The 9,664-nt window shown below is 42.2% G+C and overlaps 1 pseudogene; it reads left to right on the top strand.

The window, feature by feature from the left end:
• The first annotated feature begins 1,623 nt into the window (after positions 1 to 1,623).
• On the top strand, positions 1,624 to 2,573 carry LOC136163594 (DDB1- and CUL4-associated factor 16-like; annotated as a pseudogene).
• Positions 2,574 to 9,664: the final 7,091 nt, after the last annotated feature.

Below are 9,664 nucleotides of genomic sequence, written 5' to 3'. Positions count from 1 at the left end.
ATGATGTACAAGAACAATTAAAATGTATCTTGTCTCCTGAAAGTGTTAGTCACTCAGTTGTGTCCAACTCTGCAACCCCATGGACTATAGCCTCTGTCCATGGGATTCTCCAGGCAATAATACTGGAGTGGGTTGCCATTCCCTTCTCCAGGGGATCTTCCCAACCCAGGGATGGAACCTGGGTCTCCTGCAGTGCTGGCAGATTCTTTACTATCAGAGCCACTGGGGAAGGCCCTCTTGCCTCCTAAAGCTATGTAAAATTTTCTACACAGATAGCAATTTCATGTGATTTAACATAACACTCCAAGCCTTCATAGGGATGGGACTACAACCTGATTTGTCTTCCTGTCATCATTCTGTACTAACACTATTATTATAAAACTAATATGACACATGCTATCTTCTTGCAGGTGCTAACATTGAAGATATGCCTCATAGAAGAACCAAAGCTATTTATAGACATTGCTCACAGCTTGTATTTCTGCTTCATTAATTGAAAACATTAAAAAAAATAATTCTTATACCAGAAGGTTTTGGATATCACCAGTGTTTTGGATTTAACCTAAGAGAACAGCATTGTGACACTGACAACTGTGATCGCTTTCTCACAAGCTCAGGCCGGTGGACAGCTGGAAGGCCAGCCACCAACCCAATAACCTGATGCACAATGATCATAAACTCAAGGGCTTATTTTAGTGAAAGGTGTCAGCCAGTCCATGAGGTAAAGAAACAGCTATGAACAACACTAAGAATGCAAAGAATGTCCACAGCTGATGAATCATGCCCTCTATTGGTATATGACACAGAGCCAGTGACCTGGAAAGCCACAGTATCCCAAAGACAAAGGACTTCGGTGCTTGGTAACACTTTGAATATTTTTTTAAAAAGCGGTTCTTTTTACACCAATACTCTACCATTCTATGCCATGAAAGGATACTGAGTGTTCAGATGGTCCCAATTTTCTTTTTTACACTAAACATGATTCAGATGTTAGCAATGTTTCCATTTCCATTATAGAAGAAGCCTTAGGCAAGCTTTCTATTCTCATAAGATATGAGTATGTCCCAAGGAAATACAGATTTAAAGTATAATGTAAACATACATTTTAATGGAGCTACACAGTGACTGCAAACATTTAGATGATTTGGAAGTTTGTATATTAATATGCATGCTGTTGAATGAAATTTTAATCTAAATATGTCAGTTGCAAACTTAAGGCAATCTCAGTTTTACATAAAAAAAAAAAATTAAGACTGTGGGGAACAGAGCTGATGGCATTAGGCCTAGTAGGGTCTTGTGGCTAGAGATGAGGTGAGGTTCATCCATGAGTTAAGACTGCCTTTCCAGACAGTCCAACAACTATGTCACTAGTTTCCAAAGGCATTTGCACCACCTACAGAAAATGTCAGATCTGTGCACACCAGACAGATCCTTGACAACCCATCCCACCACCCCACTGCACAAAAGTTGCTGCACCAGCAGACAAAGAAGGCTGTTTCTTTTCATTCCCAAATAGATATACTATTCCTGTCAAAAAAAGTGCACACAAAGTGTCTCTTCATAATATCACGACCAACTGAGACCATGCTAAGAAAATCAGCTTGCCTAGATGAGGCCGCTTCTCTTCTTGGGTAGCCGGGACTTGAAGAGAGACTCTGACCTGTGCCACTGGCCAGTGACTAATTTTACGCACTGAACTGGTCCTGAGGGACTGAGCTGTCTTCTTCATAAGTGAAGAACGTTATCTTGTAGAACGGCACCGTGGTGTGAGTCGGGGGCACTCTGTGTGTGAAACAGACTGAGGAACAGCCAGATGAACCTATTAAAAGGATTTCTCCTCTTTGCTTCTATTTGCCTGTGTTAGGGTTTTACTGGCTTAGATTGCCACCTTTTTCTAGTAACTATTTTCCCCTATCCTGTTGGTCTCTTCTAATGGTTCCTAGAAATCCTTCTTCCAACTCTTTATCAGAACCAAAAAGTGAGGAAGAAGAAAATGCTAATTACCTCAGTGAGAGTTTTGACAGTGAGTGGGATTCCTTTAAGAAGGGGACCCTATGGTACCCAACCTAACATCTCTTGATAGTCTTGTCTGGCAGGTTAAACACCATTTAAAAACATTCTACAACTTAGAAACCTTAATATCCTAAATTCCTAGTTACACCATGTTAAACTCTTGGATGCTAGCACACTAGTCCATATACTTGGAGAGATAGGTCTAAGACTCTTCCATTGATTCCGCTATGTGCCCAAACTGGAACCAATTTCTGAATGGCCTCCTCTAGCTTCTTGTGGAGTCCCACCTTTCGAAAACCCCTTATGAGTCCCAGCCAGCTTCCACTCTAAATAGAGCACTGTGACTTGTCACCAAGCAGTTAACCTGAACGAAAACTGAGTGGAGCCACTTCCATACCTGAATTCCTTAAGCAAATTTCTAATTGGTGTCTTTCTGGTTGTGGTATAGCTGGATAACTATAACAGTCAAGGAGATAGTCCATGCTAAACCCATCAACACTGTTTACTCTTAAACTGACTTCCAAAATGCAATTAACGAATTCCTAAGTGCATCACTATAAAGGTCCATCATTCCTTCTCATATCTCTCAGGTTGCCAGTTGAGAAAAGAATAGTTTCACAGTCCACAGCTGACTATGTCTTCTCAACCAAACTATGCTCTGTCCTCAGAAGTCCAAGTATGCTCAAGTACTGAATACATGCCCAAGAGTCCTGTAACTCAACTGCAGAAGATGCACCTTGTGAGTATTCCCTTTGAGAGACCCTGTGGATAAAAGGAGAAATTCAATAGAGAATTACTCAAAAGAGGCCTTATTACAAAAGATAAGTTTATTCTTCATGCTCAGTTCTCCCCACAATTTACTCTGCCAGTATTGGATTTAACTATAAACTTAATTATTAATGGAATGGAGAAAGAAGCCATTACACTGTGGAAAGTGGTAAGGTAGCTACTCCCAACAACACATTTCTGAGTATACCTTTCTCTGATATTCATTTCCAGGAAGGTGGTTGAATTTGTTGAGTAATTAGACAAAGAAAATGGTGAGAATATGGATTTGTCTCTTAGTTTTTATATTGCTAGGCCTCCCTGTCCATCAATAACTCCTGGAGTTTACCTAAACTCATGTCCATTGAGTCAGAGATGCCATCCTACCATCTCATCCTCTGTTGTCCCCTTCTCCTCCCACCTTCAATCCTTCTCAGCATCAGGGACTTTGCAAATGAGTCAATTTTTTGCGTCAGGTGGCCAAAGTATCGGAGTTTCAGCTTCAGCATCAGTCCTTCCAATGAATATTCAGGACTGATTTTCTTTAGGATGGACTGATTGGATCTCCTTGCAGTCCAAGGGACTCTCAAGAGTCTTCTCCAATACCACAGTTCAAAAGTATCAATTCTTCGGTGCTCAGCATTTTTTATGGTCCAACTCTCACATCCATACATGACTACTGGAAAAACCATTGTTTTGACTAGACAGACTTTTGTTGGCAAAGTAATGTCTCTGCTTTTTAATATGCTGTCTAGGTTGGTCATAACTTTCCTCCTAAGGAGTAAGCATCTTTTAATGTCATGACTGCAGCCACCATCAGCAGAGATTTTAGGGTCCAAAAAAATAAAGTCTGCCACTGTTTCCACTGTTTCCTCATTTATTTGCCATGAAGCGATGGGACCGAATGCCATGATCTTAGTTTTCTGAATGCTGAGCTTTAAGCCAACTTTTCACTCTCCTCTTTCACCTCCATCAAGAGGGTCTTTAGTTTATCTTCACTTTCTGCCACAAGGGTGGTGTCATCTGCATATCTGAGGTTATTGATATTTCTCCTGGCCATCTTGATTCCAGCTTGTGCTTCATTCAGTCCAGCATTTCTCATGATGTACTCTGCATATAAGTTAAATAAGCAGGGTGACAATATCCAGCCTTGATGTACTCCTTTTCCTATTTGGAACCAGTCTGCTGGTCCACGTCCAGTTCTAACTGTTGCTTCCTAACCTGCATACAGATTTCTCAGGAGGCGGGTCAGGTGGTCTGGTATTCCCAACTCTTTCAGAATTTTCCACAGTTTGCTGTGATCCACAGTCAAAGGCTTTGGCATAGTCAATGAAGCAGAAATAGGTGTTTTTCTGGAACTCTTAACTTTTTTGATGATCCAACAGAGGTTGGCAATTTGATCTCTAGTTCCTCTGCCTTTCTAAAATCAGCTTGAACATCTGGAAGTTCACAGTTCACATATTGTTGAAGTCTGGCTTGGAGAATTTTGAGCATTACTTTACTAGCGTGTGAGATGATTGCAATCGTGCAGTAGTTTGTGCATTCTTTGGCATTGCCTTTCTTTGGGACTGACTTTTTCCAGTCCTGTGGCCACTGCTGAGTTTTCCAAATTTGCTGGCATATTGAGTGCAGCACTTTCACCACATCATCTTTTAGAATTTGAAATAGCTCAATGGGAATTCCATCACCTCCACTAGCTTTATTCGTAGTGATGCTTTCTAAGGCCCACTTGACTTCACATTCCAGGATATCTGGCTCTAGGTGAATGAGCACACCACTGTGATTATCTGGGTCATGAAGATCTTTTCTGTATAGTTCTTCTGTGTATTCTTGCCACCTCTTCTTAATATCTTCTGCTTCTGTTAGTTCCATACCATTTCTGTCTTTTATCAAACCCATCTTTGCATGAAATGTTCCCTTGGTATCTCTAATTTTCTTGAAGAGATCTCTAGTCTTTCCAATTCTATGTTTTCTTCTACCTCTTTGCACTGATCACTCAGTAAGGCTTTCTTGTCTCTCCTTGCTAGTCTTTGGAACTCTGCATTCAAATAGGTATATCTTTCCTTTTCTCCTTTGCCTTTTGCTTTTCTTCTTTTCACAGCTATTTGCAACGCCCTGCCAGACAGCCATTTTGCTTTTTTTGCATTTCTTTTTCTTGGGGATGGTCTTGATCCCTGTCTCCTATACAGTGTCACGAACTTCCGTCCATAGTTCATCAGGCACTCTGTTTATCAGATCTAGTCCCTTAAATCTATTTATCATTTTCACTGTATAGTCATAAGGGATTTGATTTAGGTCATATCTGAATGGTCTAGTGATTTTCCCTACTTTCTTCAGTTTAAGTCTGAATTTGGCAATAAGGAGTTCATGATCTGAGCCACAGTCAGCTCCCGGTCTTGTTTTTGCCGACTGTACAGAGCTCCTCCATGTTTGGCTGCAAAGAATATAATCAGTCTGATTTCAGTGTTGACCATCTGGTGATGTCCATGTGTAGAGTCTTCTCTTGTGTTGTTGGAAGTGGATGTTTGCTATGACCAGTGTATTCTCTTGGCAGAAGTCTATTAGCCTTTGCCCTGCTTGATTCTGTACTCCAAGGCCAAATTTGCCTGTTACTCCAGGTGTTTCTTGACTTCCTACTTTTGCATTCCAGTCCCCTATAATGAAAAGGACATCTTTTTGGGGTGTTAATTCTAGAAGATCTTGTTGGTCTTCATAGAACTGTTCAACATCAGCTTCTTCAGCATTACTGTTTGGGGCATAGACTTGAATTACTGTGATATTGAATGTTTTGCCTTGGAAACAAACAAAGATCATTCTGTCATTTTTGGGATTGCATCCAAGTACTGCATTTCAGACTCGTTTGTTGACTATGATGGCTACTCCATTTCTTCTAAGGGATTCTTGCCCACAGTAGTAGATATAATGGTCATCTGAGTTAAATTCACCCATTCCATTCCATTTTAGTTCGCTGATTCCTAAAATGTTGATGGTCATTCTTGCCACATCCTGTTTGACCACTTCCAACTTTCCTTGACTCATGGACCTAACATTCCAGGTTCCTATGCAATATTGCTCTTTACAGCATCGGACTTTACTTCCATCACCAATCACATCCACAACTGGGTGTTGTTTTTTCTCTGGTTTCATCTCTTCATTCTTTCTGGAGTTATTTCTCACTGATCTCCAGTAGCATATTGGGCACCTACTGACCTGGGGAGTTCATCTTTCAGTGTCATACCTTTTCGCTTTTTCATAATGTTCATGGGGTTCTCAAGGCAAGAATACTGAAGTGGTTTGCCATTCCCTTCTCCAGTGGACCACATTTTGTCAGAACTCTCCACCATGACCCGTCTGTCTTGGATGGCCCTACATGGCAGGGTTCATCGAGTTAGACAAGGCTATGGTCCAAGTGATTAGATTGGTTAGTTTTCTGTGACTGTGGTTTTCAGTCTGTCTCCCCTCTGATGGAGAAGGGTAAGAGGCTTATAAAAGCTTCCTGATGGGAGAGACTGACTGAAGGGGAAACTGGGTCTTGTTCTGATGGGCGGGGCCATGCTCAGTAAATTTAATCCAATTTTCTGTTGAAGGATGGAGCTGTGTTCCCACCCTATTTACCTGGGGCCAAACTATGGTGAGGTAATGAAGATAATGGTGACCTCCTTCAAAACATCCCATGCATGTACTGCTACACTCACTGTCCCCAACCCTGCAGCAGGTCACCTCTGACCCACGCCTCTGCCAGACTCCTGGACACTCACAGGTAAGTCTGGGTCCGTCTCTTGTGGGGTCACTACTCCTTTCTCCTGGGTCCCGGTGCACACAAGGTTCTGTTTGTGCCCTCCAAGAGTCTGTTCCCCCAGTCCTGCGTAAGTTCTGGTGGCTCCATGGTGGGGTTAATGGAGACCTCCCCCTAGAGCGCTTATGCCATACCCAAGTCTGCTGCACCCAGAGCCTCTGTCCCTGTGGCAGGCCACTGCTGACCCGGACCTCCACAGGAGATGCTCAAACACAGTTCTGTCTCAGTCTCTGTGGGGTCCCTGGGTCCTAGTGCGCACAAGGTTTGTTTGAGCCTCTGAGCATCTCTGGCAGAAATGGGGTTTGATTCTAAACATGAATTTGCTCCTCCTACCATCTTGCTGGGCCTTCTCCTTTGCCCTTGGGAGTGGGGTATCTCCTCACAACTGCTCTAGTGCCTACTGTCTTACTGGGGTTTCTTAATGGCCTACACATGGCACCCTTTGAAAGTGAAAGTGAATGTCACACAGTCTTGTCCAACTCTGTGATCCCATGGACTGTAGCTTGCCTGGCTCCTCTGTCCATGGAATTCCCCATGCAAAGTATTGGAGTGGGTTGCTATTTTTTTTTCCAGGGGATCTTCCCGGCCCAGGGATCAAACCCAGGCCTCCTGAATTGCAGACAGATTCTTTACCAACTGAGCCACTAGGGAAGCCCCTTTAGGAGTTCTTGTTTTGGGGGAACAGAGTAGTGTAGCAGCAACCTAACTACTCTAGACCTATTATGGAACCTGCAGTTACAGTATAAACATTTTATAGGCTCCCACCAGGCCATCTCTAGCTAAACTGGCTTATAAGATCATACCTGGGGATTAAACAGACACCTGCTCTGTAAGGAATATATTTCCTGCATCTTGGTATCCAGACTTTAGTCAAGAGCAAATAAAACACATTCCAAAAGACCACTGGGAAAGAATTAAGAAAGCATTTATGCTAGTAGATTAAAGCATTTCATCTATATAATGTTTCCTGGAGCAGTACTTAATGCGCTTTCCACATTCACTGCAAACTTTTCAGGAACCCTTCTGACTTTAAAGAACTTTACCTCAGAAAATCTCAGCCTAATACAATGTGAAGTTAGAGGTTTTTTTAACATCATTGTTTTTCTACATCTAGCTATGGATTTTCTTCTGGTTGAATAGAAGCATATGTACCCTTGTAAATGAGTCTTGCTGTGTTTATTTAGAGGAGTCAAAACCCAAGAATCAACAACATATACATAAAATGCACAAGACCAGTAAGTCTTTTCGCACACCTACAGTCAAGAGTGAAACCTGTGTGAGATCCGGGTTGACTGGTATCCACAGGGAATCAGGAAATAGATTGTTAAAGATATCATATATCCTTCCTTATTTGTGCTTTGCTTTTCCTTTTCTCCATAATCAGGTGCTGTATATAAAGTGGCATAAAAATTTGAAGTATTAAAGGAATCAATAAATTCTATAAATGCATAGCAACCTTAAGGAGAAAGAAGAATGGTTAAAACCTAATGAGTAATTTCTATCAAGCCCTCTTTGTCTCATCTGAAGGAAAACGGAGGGCACTGGAGTAGGTAGAAAAAAATATTTGTTAATGGAAAATTACTGAATTGAAACCATATAATGTTAGTGTAACTGAATGTATCAGTAACTGTTCCTATGTAGATGTTTTATAACATTGGTTTTTTAAAAGTTTTTTAAAAGTAAGATTATAAAAGTGTAATCACTCGGTCGCTGCCTCCTTCCCAAGCCCCTTACAGCCCGCCCCTCATGAAGGCTGCGTCCCAGGTCCCCACCTCCCTAAGATAGTGTTCCCGTGGTACCACCGTCACTGCCATCCCTTCTGCAGCGCTGCAGCCACTGGCCCAGGGTTGCTCCAGGCCAGGCTGCCTCTCACTGTAGCCCTGGAAGGCATTAATGAGCTCGCTCTCCCTGCCTCTCCTCTGAGTGCTTCGGTGACGACCCTGCGTCTTCTGCTTCCTACCGCTCTCTCTCCGCAGCAGTAGGGAACTCCAGAGGAGCTGCGCTCAGCATCTCTCACCTGCCCTTGTCCCCTGGGGTCAGCTCTGCTTCTCCTCCAGCCGGATTTTCCCTGTCCACAGCTACTGGTCAGAAGATGGAGTTCCCCCCCGGGGGTAGTTTTTGTTTAACAAGCATTCTTTAAATTGCCAAGTATTTGCTAATAACTTTCTATGTGTATAGAGTCTTATTAATCACCAAGAAATGAGTGAAAAGAACTGGACAAACATACAAATTAATTATTTAAAACCAAATGTTTTCCTTGAGGTGAAAGTGAAGTCGCTCAGTAATGTCCGACTCTTTGCGACCCCATGGACTGTAATCTGTCAGGCTCCTCCGTCCATGGGATTCTCCAGGCAAGAATACTGGAGTGGGTTGCCATTTCCTTCTCCAGGGGATCTTCCCAACCCAGGGATTGAACTCAGGTCTCCTGAATTGAAGGCAGATTCTTCACTGTCTAAACCACCAGGGAAGACTTTTTAGAAGTCTTCCACTTTAGAAAAGTGTTGAAATCTACTAGATTCTATAGATGTTCTTTACTCTATCTGTAACGCTCATTTATCAGGTTGACAAATATATACGCAGCACATGCAGTGGGTCATGTTCTATCCCCAGTGCTGGGATACAAGATGGGCAAGATGCCTGCTCTCATGGAGCTTCCAATAAACAAGCAAGCTAACATCAGTGACTGGTAAGTACAATATCAAACAGTGGGTAAAAGATCAGAGTTAAATAAAGCAGGCTAATGGGATAGAAACTGATGGGAGGAAAACTTTGAACAGGGAGGGGAAGGAAGGTCTTTGAGAAGATGACATCTGGGCTTAATGATGGGAAGATCTAGGGGGGAAAAAACCCAGGCAGGAGAAACAGCAAAGTTACGGGAATGTAATGATCCAGGAAGTGAATGACAGGAGATGAGGTCAGACAGACCCAGCCCAGATCAGGTAGGGCTTACAAAATTATGGTAAGTTTTTATTTTATTTTAAATACCATGGGGAGAATTGGGAGATTTCAAAAGAAAATGACAGTCTGTGATTATATATATATTTTTCCTAACAGAAATCATTTATTTCATCCAAAGTAATGTTTCAATTA

Source organism: Muntiacus reevesi, chromosome 1 (assembly GCF_963930625.1).
Source record: "Muntiacus reevesi chromosome 1, mMunRee1.1, whole genome shotgun sequence".
NCBI lineage: Eukaryota > Metazoa > Chordata > Mammalia > Artiodactyla > Cervidae > Muntiacus > Muntiacus reevesi.
The sequence above is the reverse complement of the archived record's forward strand: the minus strand, read 5'-3'. Positions and strand labels throughout refer to the sequence as shown.